A 9,382-nucleotide genomic window follows, 5' to 3' on the forward strand; every position below is an offset into this window, starting at 1 on the left:
ATTGAAGTGTGTTAGTCGCTCAGTCGTGTCTGACTTGTGTCTGACTCTTTGTGATCCCCTGGACTGTAGTCTGCCAGGTTCCTCTGTCCATGGAATTCTCCAGGCAAGAATATTGGAGTGGGTTGCCATTCCCTTCTCCAGGGGATCTTCCTGACCCAGGGATGGAACCTGGGTCTCCTGAATTGCAGGCAGATTCTTTACCACCTGAGCCAAAGCTAGCTTTTAATTTGACTAACACAAATTTAAATTCTCATTCTCCTACTTACTATTTGTTTTATCTTGACCAAGTTACCTAAACTCTCCAAACCTGGTTCCTCTTTTTAAAAATGGAATGGAGGGAATTCCCTGGCAGTCCAGTGGTTAAGACTCCAGGACTTGTACTGCAAAGGGCACAGATTCAATCTCTACTTGGGGAACTAAAGATCCCACATGCTGCATGGCATGACCGAAAAAAAGAAGAAGAAAAAGAAGAAAAATAAATAATCAGGACTTCTCTGGTGTCTCAGTGGTAAAGAATCTGCCTGCCAATGCAGGAGACACAGGTTCAGTCCCTGATCCAGGAAGATCCCACATGCTGTGTAGCAACTAAGCCCATGTGCCATAATTACTGAGTCTGTGCTTTAGAACCCATGCTCCATGACAAGAGAAACCACTACAATGAGAAGCCTGTGCACTGCAACTAAAGAGTATTCCTCACTCACCACCCCCATGCACCAGTGAATGCCCAGCACAGCCAAAAATAAATAAATGAATAAAGAAATATTATAAAAAGAAACAAAAAAATAAATAAATAATGATAGGAAAAGTATCCTAACTCCTTTAGTAGTCAAGAAAATGCCCATTAAAATTACTTATAAAATTGCCCCCCACCCAATTTTGAAGCATCATAATTTGTTATTCATTGGCTGTCATTTTGTCTCACCTCCAAGTTGTTGGATATTAGTTAGGCCAGAGGAACAGGAGGAAGATGATCATATTATTAATAACTGAACTGCAGGGAAAGTGCCAGTCTCAAGGATACTGAACTTCACTGGAATATGGCCAGACTGCTCGTGTATCTTTTATGCATTTTCTCCTCCCATCCTATAAGACTAATCAAAGCTCTCAACAACATGACAAGGCTAGAAGATATCTCTTCTCTTTTCTGTACTACAGAGAATTATATCTCTGTTAATGAAGAAGAAATATTCATGATATATTGAGCTAAATACATACACACACACTGAATATGAGAAAAGTGTGGAATAATACATAGAAGGTTATCTGGAGTTTGCAGGTGGAGAAGGAAAAGGGGTGAAATTATATATTTTTTTATAAGATCAACATATTATTTAATTTCATTGATTTCAGTAAACACATGCTAATTTTATAATTCTGGAAGAACATTTGATCACAGATTGAAGAAATATACAAATTTGAAAACTTTTAATTTAATATGAATATATAGTTTAAAATATATTTTATTATCATTTATTATTAATATAAGCTTAAAACTTATAATTAACTTATCACCTTAAAGTAAAAATATATTTTTATTTTTTGGCTGTGCTGGGTCTTCACTGCTGTGCTTGGGCTTTCTCTTGTTGTGGCAAGCAGGGCCTACTGTCTAGCTGTGGTGCACGGACTCCTCATTGTGGTGGCTTGTCTTGTTGCAGAGCATGGGCTCTAGGGTGCACAGGCTTCAGCAGCTGTGGTGCTTGGGCTCAGTAGTTGTGGCTTGTATGCTCTAGAGTGCAGGCTCAGTAGTTGTGGTGCATGGGGTTAGTTGCCCCAAGGCATGTGGAATTTTCCCAGATCAGAGAGCAAACCAGTGTCCCCTGCATTGCAAGGCAAATTGCTAACCACTGGATCACCAGGGAAGCCCCAGAAAAATTAATATATTGCATAAACCTGAATATTCAGTGACATGAACATCAAACATATGTTTAATTTAGAGTCATTTCACAGAAAAATTTCTATTTGTAGTATACATTTCTTCCACCAAAAGGGCCAAACATCATTCCAATAATATGAGTTATGAAGTTTTATTTATTATTGCATATGCTAAGTCGCTTTGATCATGTCCAACTCTTTGAGACCCCATGGATTGTAGCCCGCGAGGCTCCTCTCTCCAGGCAAGAATATTGGAGTGGGGTGCTATTTCTTTCTCCATCATTGTATATAGTCTTTGTGAAATGGATGCAATAAACATGATTTTTTCTTTGAAATCACCCGTAGATCATTTGGTATTTCACAGAGGCATTTTGAGGAACACACTTTAGAAACTTGGGATTAGAAGAGTGATTTCCATACTCTTTAAACAATGCACCCTTTCCGGTAAAATATTGATGATAAATATTTATCTATTAATGATAAATTATATGTTTATTTCTTTTCTAAAATTTTATGTACGTTTAAAACCTACACAAAATTCAAAACATTAAAATGATAAAATCAAAGTAAATTATGTTTTAAAAATACTTTACATTAATGCCACAAAAATGTACCTTTAAATATTTATCTTCAGGTATAGTATTTTATTGAGCTCTGTATTGTTAAACATACTTTATTATTTTGAAAACCACAGTCAACATTTTGTCTTACAATGATTAAAAGGATTGGTTCTAATTTAAAAGAAATCCTAATTGCTGACAGATAACGGTTGGATAAAATTACTTAGGAGGTATGGTAATATAGCATTTGCAGAAGCCAGATAAAAGAATGATACCAACAGCTCTTTTGAGAGGCTCTTCAGTGTTATTTGCTTGCTTTTGCTCTGTATTTCCTTTTCAAATTTCTATTTTAGCTTGCAATTTTGGAATAGCTCCTGATTATAGTAAATGACCATTGTTCTACAAAATTTATGATGTTTCAGCAAAATGAAATAGCCTCTATCACATTAATTTTCTTCTTGTCAATACATTCCAATCATCATAGTCTTTAGTCTGTTGCAGAGGTTGCAATGGTGTCAATAATTTCCCAGTCTGTCAGAAACTGGTAAATGACAGAGAACTGTCTTAATCTGTATGTTACAAGTGGTACTGCCATGATGTCAGTGAGATTATCTGCTGCAGATGTTAATGGTCATAATCACAGCTTAGTGGATCACCATGTCATTGTGCACCCTGCAGTGTATAGAACAATTGATTCAATGCTTCCTGTGTGCCAGGAACTGGGCCAAGCATTGTATAAGCATAATATCATTTAAGATAAACAGTTATCCAGTTAGATGTGCTTAGTTGCTCAGTCGTGTTTGACTCTTTGCGACTCCATGGACTGCAGCCCTCCAGGCTCCTCTGTCCATGGGGATTCTCCAGGCAAGAATACTGGAATAGGTTGCCATGCCCTTCTCCAGGGGATCTTCCCAACCCAGGGATCAAACCCAGGTCTTCCGCACTGCAGGCAGATTCTTTACCGACTGAGCCACCAGGGAAGCCCATCCAGTTAGATAGGTATTATTATCTACACGAAGACTCAGAGTTTAAGCCATTTGTCAGGTGGCAAATAGCGAAGCTAGGGCTTGAATTTAAGGTTTGTGATTCCAGATGTGCTCTTTACCTATAAGCTATACTGCTTCTGGTAGTATCTGAGGTATACATTACGAAAGCTCAAAAATGTTTGGTTCTCTTCTATTTTATGCATGTTGTGTGTGTGTGGTGTTAGTCACTTGGTCATGTCCGAATCTTCGTGACCCCATAGCCCACCAGGCTCCTCTGTCCACGGAATTGCAAGGATATATTTCTTAGTGTTCTTGTAATCGGTAAGGGCCACCTAATGAGTTCTGGCCAAGGGGATGTGAACAGAAGTGATATCTTTTGTTTCCAGGTAAAAACACTTAATTGGTAATATGCAACTCTCTTACCACCTTTTTTTATGTTCAGATGCTATAGCTTCTCAAATTCAAATAAACCTGATAACTCTGGAGAGTTACCTGAATCCATAGTGTGATTTGTGTGAGTTAAAAGCCTACTTTTGCTCTGTTAAGCTACTGAGATTATAGGACTATTTGTTAACATACGTTTGTATGTGTATGCATGCTCAGTCACTAAGCCCTATCCAACTCTTTGCAAACCCATGGACTGTAGCTGGCCAGGCTCCTCTGTCCATGGGACTTTCCAGGCAAGAATACTGGAGTGCATTGCCATTTCTTTCTCCAGGGAATCTTCCCAACCTAGGGATCAAAATTCTGCTTGGCAGGTGGATTCTTTACCACCTGGGAAACCCTAGCTTACTATAACCTGATTACTTCAGAAAACTGGTACTGGAAGTAGAGTACTGCCACAACAAAACTCTGAAATATGACATTGGCTAAGTGGTTTTGTGGTAGGATTTTTCAATGGCAAAAATGTGGTGAAATTGTAACTTGCAATAGACTCAGCATATATAATTAAGAAATTTGTAACTCCAAGAGATTGGAAAGCAATGCTAGTGGGAAAATATGGGGAATAATCTAGAAAATAAGATGTTAGTACTATTTGTCATAGTGATGGCATTGTTCATCAATAGTTGCCGGCTTTGATTGGTGTGATGGTTAATTTTATGTGTCAACTTGATTAGGCTAATAAGAAATGCTCAGATAGCTGATAAAACTTTATTTCTGGGTGTGTCTGTGAGGGAGTCTCCAGAACAGATTAGCATTTGAATCAGGAGACTGAGTGAAGAAAACTACCATCACCAATGTGGGTAGGCATCTATCAATTTGTTGAAGGCTTGGATAGAACAGACAGATAGAGAAAGGGCAGTTCACTCTCTCTGCTTTGACAAAACACTCATTTTTCCCCCCTGTCATTGGATATCAGCACTCCTGGTTCTTAAGTTTGGGATTCAGACTGGGAATTACACCATCAGCCCCTCAATTCTTAGTCCTTCAGACTGAATTACATCACTGGCTTTCCTGGTCCTCCAGCTTGCAGATAGCAGATGGAGGGACTTCATGGCTTCCATAATAGCATAAGCCTACAATAAATTTCTCTCTGTGTGTGTGTTTCTCTTTCTCTCTGTCACCATCTCTCTATCTATAATATATACATATAACATATATATATATGTATATCTTAATGGTTCTGTTTCTCTGAAGAGCTTGAGTAATTCAATTGACAAGAATAGCTCAAGAAAGAATTAGCTGGTTTGAAAGCAGAAATAAAGGGGAATATTGGGAGACTGGGATTGACATATACACAATACTATATATATATAGTATTGTGTATATGTATATATATAATAGATTAATAAGGACCTACTGTATAGCACTGGGAGTGAACTGAAAGTCACTCAGTTGTATCCGACTCTTTGCGACCCCAAGGACTATACAGTCCATGGAATTCTCCAGGCCAGAATACTGGAGTGGGTAGCCTATCCCTTCTCCAGTGGATCTTCCCACTGGAGAACCAGGGTCTCCTGCATTGCAGATAGATTCTTTACCAACTGAGCTATCCAGGAAGCACAGGGAGCTATACTCAATACTCTGTAATGATTTTGATTCACTTTGCTATACACCTGAAACTAACACAATGTTGTAAATCAACTATAAAATGTGAAAGTGTTAACCACTCAGTCATGTCCCTGCTCTTCATGACTCCATGGGCTGTAGCCCTTCCAGGCTCCTCTGTCCATGGGATTCTCCAGGTAAGAATACTGGAGTGGGTTGCCATACTATACACCAATAAAAAAACTTTTTTAAGAAATAAAGGGGAATAGTTTATGGTTGGAAAATCCAACTGGATTTCAACCTCAAACTGTAAAAAATAAGATTGAGAGATCTTTGCAAGGACAAATACCCATTGAAATGTTTCAAATTATTAAAATGTATCATGGGAAAGTCAGACTAATTTAGTATTAAATAAAATACTCAGGTCAAAGATTACCTTAATGTGGTTTTTCCACAGAAGACTGACAACCTCAAGTTAATCCACATTAAAGAAATGGGGAGATATGGGAGCAAGAAAGAAAAAACAAAAACAGTCTATAGCAAATCTGAAAACTACATCTGCAGGTGTGGTTATTGGCACATGTTGCTGACTGAAACCAAGTCTGTTTTTGAAACAATGGAACTGTTAAACAAACCATAAGCCTGTAAAAAAGACTTATACCACTCCTTGGACCACCAGGATGAAAATAATTCTACGTCATCAGGGTCAAATTAGGCCATAAGACTTAAAAACAACTCTTAGGCCACCAAAATTATATAGACAAGAAGCAGGCACACCCCTCAAGGCATAGCTCAAGGCATACCCCTCATAGTCCATAATGCTTAGTTCAGATATAATACCTGTACAAACATGCATAGAGATTGAATTAATTTTATGCAACTAGCATAGCCTTAACACAAATCTTGTAAAGATAATTCAAAATAATAAGCTAATTGTATTTATGGGTAAAAATACATACATTTCTAATAAATAATAGTAAATATTGTGGATTGATTAGCTCAACCTCCATTCTGTCTTCCTAATTGCAGTTAGAGTTCTGATGGTAAATTCAGTTCTGCCAATTAGATTGACTTGTTAGATATGCATAATGTGTGTATGAGATGGAAGACATGCTGCTGTTGCTGCTGGCAATGTCATGGATATGAGACTGGTGACTCCATTTAGCAAAGACACCTTTGAGTCCAGGTGTGGCAGACATATTTGATGCCTAACATTGAATAACCTGATTTCTGACTTGTCCTGTCCATGTCAGCCAGCCTCCATCCTTGGCCACCTCAGTGTTTGCACAATGGGCCTACAAGTGGAATAGCCATGATGGTAAGGATGGATGCTATACATGGGCTCAAAAACATGGAGTACCTACCAAAACAAGCTAGCATCTTGGTGGCAAGTTGATTATTTCAGACCTTTCTGCCATGGAGGATAGTGTGAATTGCTCTTAACAGAATTGACACCTTATCCAGATATGAGTTTAGCTTGCTTTCTCTACTGGCATCATAATGTGAAATTGACAAAATGCCTGATTCAAGGGATCCATTTTATGGTGAAGAAGGTGTGGCAATGGCCACAAGACCACAAGGACCCATTGGTCCTCTAATATACCATATACCTCAAGATTAACTGGTCCAATAAACTGATTGAATGGCTGGTTAAAGGCACAGCTAAGGCACCAGACAGAGGACAACACCTTGCAATGTTGGGATATTGTCCTTCACAATGAATAATATCTACTTAGATATCAACAAATGATATGTAGCATTGTATTTCTAATATCTAGAATGCATGTCCGGGAACCAACTCAGTGACTCACTTACAGAATTTGTATTTCTTATTTCTACATACACAAATCTGCTTCTCACGGGGAATGCTTCCACCAGGAAACACATTAAGGGTTCTACCTAACCTGAAACTACAACTACCAGTGGTAACTTTAGGCTTCTCATTTTGATAGAGGAGAAAGCAAAGAAAGGAGTTACTCTACTAGTGGGCATAACTATCTCTGATTATCATGAGAAGTTAGAGCTTCTGCTTCATAATGGAGGCAGGATAGAATATATTTGTCACTCAGATGATCCACTGGGATCTCTTTATTCCATGTCTGATGATAGCGGTGAATGGACAACAATTACAGCGAAAGTGAATCATAATGGCAAGGCAACAAAGGGCTCAAACCCCTTGAAGATAAAATGTTGGGTTGTCCCAAAAGGTAATTGACTTAAACCAGCTCCAGTGTTGGTCAAGAGCAAGGGTAGTAAAGAATGAATGATAGAAGAGAATATGTTGATCAATTGGTCTTCAATCAAGATTAATCCAAGCAGGGGGGCTTCAGCTTGTTAAGTAACTCTCCTAAATTACTTAATTTTAGAGACTATGGCCTGCATCTCCTTAAAAAATTTGATATCATAGTATACTTAATATAGGGTAATAGTGTATCTGATTAGTACAAAGGGTGAACTGAGGCAGATACATATATGTTGTGCAAAGGGTAAATTGTTGTACATTTGAGTCCTCCCTTTTAAAGAATATGTATTGTATGAAGATTCTTCAAAAAATTAGGAATAAGCTACCATATGACCCAGAAATCCCACTACTAGACATATACCCTGAGAAAACCACAATTCAGAAAAGATACCAGTACCTCAGTGTTCATTGCAGCATTATTTACAATAGCCAGGACATAGAAGCAACCTAGATGTCCATTAACAGATGAAGAGATAAAGAAGTTGAGGTACATATATACAATGGAATATTACTCAGCCATGAAAGGAATGAATGTGAGTGAGCTGAACTGAGGTGGATGAACCTAGATCTTGCTATACTTACTTTCTGAAGTAAGTCAGAAAAACAAATATTGTATATTAATGTATATATTTGGAATCTAGAAAGATGGTGCTGATGAACCTATTTGCAGGGCAGGAATAGAGATGCGGATGTAGAGAATGGACTTGTGGACACAGCAGGGGAAGGAGAGAGTAGGACGAACTGAGAGAGTAGCATTGACATATATACACTATAGATAGCTAGTGGGAAGCTGTTATATAATACAGGGAGCCCAGCCTGGTGCCCAGTGCTCTATGATGACCTAGAGGGGTAGGATGGGGAGGTGGGGATGGGAGGGAGGCTCAAGAGGAAGGGGTATATGTATATATATATATATGTGTGTGTGTGTGTGTGTGTATACCTATGGCTGATTCATGTTGTTGTATTACAGAAACCAACACAACAATGTAAACCTCCAATTAAAAATTTTTTTAATTATTTATTTTTTTATTTGGCTGTACCAAGTCTTGGTTGCAGCCCACATGTTCGTTAGTTGTGGCATGTGAGATCTAGGTCCCTGACCAGGGACTGAAACCAGGGCCCTGCATTGGTAGCATGGAGTCTTAGCCACTGGACCACCAGGGAAATCCCTCTTCCTTAATTCTTTAAAATTTGACTTCACTTTACATAGCAAAATTTTACTTGCTCCTTTTCTCCATTGGACTATTCATGGCATGATTAAAATGATTTCATTGTCTATTGACCAATGTTTTATTCACTTATGTTATTAGTACTCCTTAATAGTTTCTTGTTTTGAAGGTTACTCTAGATGGGGCTCATAGACTTAGCTGTAACTGAGGTTTGACATGAATTTTTTTAGGTAACAACATTTGTGTTTTAAAAATAGTTAAACCATTCCAATCCATGATCATGCAACTAGTTTACTTTTCAGAAAATCCTATAAGGCATCCATGCCAAGATGTATATATCACTAGACAGATAAGTAACAATATAGATATAGGCAGTTGGTTTTAAAATTTACTTCTGGGCACTATAAGTAATGACTTGTAGTAAGAGTTAACTGTTGCTATTTGGAATCTTCACTGTTTAATTTGAGATTCAAACTTACCTGTTCATTTTGTTCCATCATTTCTTTAATCAAAGCCATACATTTTTACAAGTATGTACAACAGACCCATTATATACTTTTGTGC

This window comes from Bubalus bubalis, chromosome X (genome assembly GCF_019923935.1).
Source record: "Bubalus bubalis isolate 160015118507 breed Murrah chromosome X, NDDB_SH_1, whole genome shotgun sequence".
NCBI lineage: Eukaryota > Metazoa > Chordata > Mammalia > Artiodactyla > Bovidae > Bubalus > Bubalus bubalis.